Genomic DNA, 6129 nt, shown 5'->3' on the forward strand with positions numbered 1-6129 from the left:
CCTTGCAAATATAACCAAGCCTTATTAAAGTTTCTGGCAAGTAAGGGAATTTGTCTGTGTCCATAGGAGAGGAAATGGAGGCTAGGAGAATAATGTGGATTTAAATGGCCTACGAGAAAAGCATGGTCTGTGGCACAAAGGATGAGATGGGGGGGGGGGACATTCTGAGAAAGAAGGTCACCATTTCCTCTCAGTCATGAAATGATCTTGCCCAGTTCCCTTAACAATAGCATTTGATTACAAAAGATTAGTGTCCCTCAAAGCTTATTACCAGGCCCAGGATTTTTGGATGGTGGCTTTGAACACTGCATCTGGACATTGCAAGCTAAGGCAAGCCACCTGATTGCAAAAGGTGGTGATTGCTCAGTGAATTACAGTAGGATCAGGGTGGGGGGGATTATGGGAAGAGTTTCATTTGGGGGCCAGTATCCCTGGTTTTCTCCAGATGTTGAATTCTGTGTGCTATTTCCATGATTCCCTTTCAACAGTGCAATATGTTGGTGGTGGTGCGTCAAAGATTTTCAGACATTGAAGTGAGATTAGGGACTGATGAGCTGGGTGACCTCAAACTCGGAGCCCCTTTTAGCCCCATGATTCTTGGCTGTTAATGACTGTTAACAGTCTGCCAAACTGGATGAACTGGTAGAACTGCCATAAATTATCCTAGTGGCTCTGGTTGGGTAGTCAGGTTTTTTTCCTTGCAATGGAGAATGCTGGCTGGCTGGTCTTTTCTGGAAGAAGACAGCATTTTAGGAAGCCTATGACTTTGTTGAACTGTATCAATTGTTTTGATGAATTTGGTATTGTTGTTTGCTTTATATACTATTGCATTTGATATTACAGTGTTTGCAGTGTTTGGTTTTTTAATGCTATTGTGAGTAGCTCTGAGCGCATCATTTGTTGCTTAAAAAGTGGGATACAAATACATCATCTCGACTCATTTCCCTGCCCTGCCCCTACTGTGGAATTAATTATGGTATTTTTCACTCTATAAGATGCACCAGACCACAAGACGCAACTAGTTTTTGGAGGAGGAAAACAAGAGAAAAAAAATTCTGAATCTCAGAAGCCAGAACAGCAAGAGGGATCGCTGCGCAGTGAAAGCAGCAATCCCTCTTGCTGTTCTGGCTTCTGGAATAGCTGTGCAGGCTGTATTCGCTCCGTAAGACGCACACACATTTCCCCTTACTTTTTAGGAGGGAAAAAGTGAGTCTTATAGAGCAAAAAATACGGTAATTTGGTCTGTGTAAGGCAGGGGTGAGAAGGAATTTGGCCCCAAGGGTTGGTGATCAGGTACCACGTTCCAGCTGGTGGTGGGTGGGGCCTGGGCTCATTCAGACCCACACACTCCATCTGTTTTCTCTTGTGGATCAAGGTATGCTGGTGATGGCAAACACCACAGCATTTCCAGCAACTGTTGTTAAAATAAGGGCCACAATATGCGCCTTGAGTTTTTAAATGTATAATTTTTAACTTAGTTTGACAATTTCATCTGCTTTATTGTCTTACATATGTATGTACTTTGCACCCACAAATTGCAATGGCTTGTTGCTGGTGCAAATAAATATCTATCAGTGATCTCCCTCATCCTTTCCTCCACGGTTGGATCTGGCTAATAGTGCATGGTGCCCATTGTGGAAGGCAGGAAAGCCAACATTATGCAGAGGTAAAGACAACCAAGACTTATCACTTGCAAAGTGCTTTTCTCTCCTTGTAATTTTGCAAGAATGAATTTGGCGGCAGGGCTGGCATGGGCTCTGCATGGGCCACACTGAAGACCTCTAGGGAGGGCCATGTGAAGATCACCAGCAGGCTGCACATGTGGTAAGTGTGAACAAAGAAAGCAGGTGGGATGGTTGTAACTGGGGTAGATTGGGGCACAAAGGGCAAATCTACTTTCTCTAAAAAATCATGATAGGTCTGGTGGTTTCCCTAGAAATCTCTTGGGGAACAGTCAACTCATAAGGCATCTGTTGCAAGGTTTAGTGCTGTGATGCTCCACCTATGCTCCCCCTGTATATATGTGCAAATAAACCTTATTATCATATAATACCAAGACGTCTCACATGCTCTCATTTCCAAAGGAAACTTGGGTTCTCACCACCTGGAGAAAAGCAACATGAACAACAATATGTTACTGATGGGTCCCAAGCAAAAGACTAACCCACCCAGCCCTTGTATCCATTTAAAGGTAAAGGTAAAGGGACCCCTGACAATTAAGACCAGTCACAAATGACTCAGGTTGCGGCACACATCTCGCTTTACAGGCTGAGGGAGCTGGCGTTTGTCTGCTCTGCAGACAGTTTTTCTGGGTCATGTGGCCAGCATGATTAAGCCGCTTTTGGTGCAACCGAACATCGAAACCAGAGTAGCGCACGGAAATGCTGATTACCTTCCCACCGGAGCAGTACCTACATATCTACTTGCACTTTTTGGGGTGCTTTCAAACTGCTAGGTTGGCAGGAGCTGGGACCAAGCAACGGAAGCTCGCCCCCTTGCGGGGATTTGAACCGCTGACCTCCTGATCGGCAAGCCCAAGAGGCTCAGTGGTTTAGACCACAGCAGCACCTGCATCCCCTTCATTACTATTCCTTAGTTCAGAGCTTTCCAAACTTTTCAGGTTGGTGAAACACTTTTTAGACATGCATCATTTAGTGACACAGTAATTCAGTTTTACTAGCAAACCGGAGGTTATACTAACCCCTTTCCAGCCCCGGGAGGAGTGCAGGGAGTGTTCACGTGACATACCTACACACTGCAGCCGACACACTACTAATGTGTCCCGATACAGTTTGGAAAGCTCTGCTTTAGACTTGCTCTGCCCTACTATGGAGAACAATTTTCCATTATTTTAATGATGATGATTTATATTTATTAATCACTTTACTCAAAGTGGTTTACATTACAGATTTGTTCAATCCATTGTCTGAATAAGGGAAGGCTGAATCAAACTTTGATGGTGCACAAAAAAGAATGAAGAATTGATCAAACCACTCTCAGTGCAGAAGTCAGTTCTGAGCACAATAGCCCCCAAAAGCTGTAAAAATAGATGAGAAGAATTTTTTGTCCCTTTTTTGTTAATGTGTGTGACATAGCAGAAGTGTGCAGAACTGTGATTAGGTTTAACTGGAGTATTTCAGACAAATACTATTATAGAGATACTGGGCAAAACGTGTGATATGGCTGCTGCAAATGATGAGTGCATTTTAGGGTGCATTTTAGGCAATAGCTCTGCTTTCTCCTGAATTGGCCAGATCTCATCTGGAGTACTACATTCAGCTCTGGGCAAATCTTGAACAAATCTGCTCCAGGATATGGACAAATTGTAATATGGAAGTCTCTACTGCATACTGGCACATCCAAACGCATGATCCATGCCCTCCATTTCCTTTGAGTATGGATTGCACATGCAGTGCATACACTCATTAGCATGTGTATGTGCTGCCTCCTATGGTGGCAGGACCTCTGATTCATGGAAACTGGAAGCCATGACCTGGACATCTCCAACCCACTGCCCAACTTTACATTGTACCCTCTGCATCAGGACTTTAGATATTTGCATTCTTGAAACAAATTCCCAAAACAGGTTAACAGTCAGAAATCAGGCAATCCATTCAAGTCTGTGAAAGATTTCCTTTGTTGACACTCAGCCATGCTATTTAGCACATGCTTAGGTAACAGGACACATCATACCAAAGGTAACACTACGTATCTCCAATGACCAATATCTACCTAAGGGGAACACAAGAACCTAAGAACCCTGCTGCATCCTGCCCAATATTCTGCTTCTCTCAGTGTCCAAGCAGGACATCAAGGCAATAGTTTTCCCCAGTGTGGTGTAGTGGTTAAGAGCAGTAGTCTCCTAATCTGGTGAACCGGGTTCGCTTCCTTGCTCCTCCACATGCAGCTGCTAGGTGACCTTGGACTAGTTACACTTCTCTGAAGTCTCTCAGCCCCACTCACCTCACAGAGTGTTTGTTGTGGGGGAGGAAGGGAAAGGAGAATGTTAGCCGCTTTGAGACTCCTGAAGGGGAGTGTAAGGCGGGATATCAAATCCAAACTCCTCTTCGTCTTTTTCTTGCAAATGGTTATCAGAGGTATACTGCCTCTGATGCTGGGGGTGTCCTTATTCTGTACTTCTTACACCTGCTGAACACCTTTAATTGCTTTTGTTAAGTGAGGTGGATGCTGCTGCCCTTGGGTCCTGCTAGTGGGTTTGCCCTGGGCATCTCACTGGCCTCTGTGAGAACAGGATGCTGGACTAGATGGGCCTTTGGTCTGATCCATCAGGGCTCCTCTTATGCTAACGTAGAGTGACTTCCCAAATCCTACACCTGGGGGCCATAAGTACCATAGTAGAGCCCTGTTGAATCAGACCAAAGACCTATATATATTTCTGCATTGTGTTCTCTTCGTGACCAGTTAGGTGCCAATAAGGAGCTCCCAAGCAGGATCTGAGTGCAACAGCAGAAGCCACCAGCGAGCTAACAGGATTACTTCTTCCTCCCTCCCCTTTATATTTTTTAAATAGCTTTGCACCATTGCCACACCTGCTGAGCATCAGACGCCTGACTTGTACACCCTGACAGGCTTTCTTCATGGTTCAGATGACTCTTTCTCGAAAGGCCACAGGCCCTCAAGGGAAGGCAAAATGACAAGGGACGCTTATTGATGTGGGCTGGGATTCTGAGTGATGCACAAGAGAAAATATGTGTAAGGGCATTGCCTCAGGTGTTCAGCTAAATGCAATGATCAAGATAAAATAAATGAAAGGTGAATGGAAATTGCCAAGTAGACACCATGAAGCGAGCATTTATTCATAAATTTATTATATTTACAGGCCACCTTTCCTGTAAGGAGTCCCAAGTGGGGTGCATGGTTCTCACCCTCCCCATACTATCATCACAAGAACCCTGTGTGGTGGAAGGAGAAAGAACTTGCCCATGTGAAGACCACCTGGTGGAAGCCCTTACACATATGGTTCTCAATTGTAAATTAATTGCTGATCTCCGCCAGCAATTTCTCGATCAACTCTAGTAGCACCTTAAAGACCAACTAAGTTAGTTCTTGGTATGAGCTTTCGTGTGCATGCACATTTCTTCAGATGCATGCACACGAAAGCTCATACCAACTTAGTTGGTCTTTAAGGTGCTACTGGAAGGAATTTTTTTTGTTTTGACTATGGCAGACCAACACGGCTACCTATCTGTAACTCGATCAACACTGTATCCCTAAATGGAAACCAGAGTCGGAGGTCATATATTTTCTATTACTGTGGAATGATCATGAGCTCACCAAGTTAGTGGCCAAATATTTCTATTTGGTTTTTTGTCGTCAAAATACACTGCAGACGTCTGATCTCCCTGGAGACCAAGAGATGTGACGATAGACTGCTCTGCTTCCTTTTTTTTTAGCAAATGTTTTGTGCCACTGGGGAAGTGGCAATTCTGTATTGATTTGTTTTGGATGTTTGTGTTGTTGTTTAGTCGTTTAGTCGTGTCCGACTCTTCGTGACCCCATGGACCAGAGAACGCCAGGCACCTCTGTCCTCTACTGCCTCCCGCAGTTTGGTCAAACTCATGCTGGTAGCCTCGAAAACACTATCCAACCATCTCGTCCTCTGTCGCCCCCTTCTCCTTGTGCCCTCCATCTTTCCCAACATCAGGGTCTTCTCCAGGGAGTCTTCTCTTCTCATGAGGTGGCCAAAGTACTGGAGCCTCAGCTTCACAATCTGTCCTTCCAGTGAGCACTCAGGGTTGATTTCCTTCAGTATGGAGAGGTTTGATCTTCTTGCAGTCCATGGGACTCTCAAGAGTCTCCTCCAGCACCATAATTCAAAAGCATCAATTCTTCGGCGATCAGCCTTCTTTATGGTCCAGCTCTCACTTCCATACATCACTACTGGGAAAACCATAGCTTTAACTATACGAACCTTTGTTGGCAAGGTGATGTCTCTACTTCTCAAGATGCTGTCTAGGCCTGTCATTGCCCTTCTCCCAAGAAGCAGGCGTCTTTTAATTTCGTGGCTGCTGTCACCATCTGCAGTGATCATTGAGCCCAAGAAAGTAAAATCTCTCACTACCTCCATTTCTTCCCCTTCTATTTGCCAGGAGGTGATGGGACCAGTGG

General features: G+C 44.8%; 1 long non-coding RNA gene across 1 annotated transcript; it reads left to right on the forward strand.

Moving 5' to 3' along the window:
- The first annotated feature begins 528 nt into the window (after nt 1-528).
- On the forward strand, nt 529-2052 carry LOC309358314. The gene is made up of 2 exons (XR_014163444.1): nt 529-976; nt 1252-2052. It is a non-coding gene; the product is annotated as an uncharacterized lncRNA (long non-coding RNA).
- Nucleotides 2053-6129: the final 4077 nt, after the last annotated feature.

This window comes from Podarcis melisellensis (genome assembly GCF_964234715.1).
Source record: "Podarcis melisellensis genome assembly, chromosome: 15".
Classification (NCBI taxonomy): domain Eukaryota; kingdom Metazoa; phylum Chordata; class Lepidosauria; order Squamata; family Lacertidae; genus Podarcis; species Podarcis melisellensis.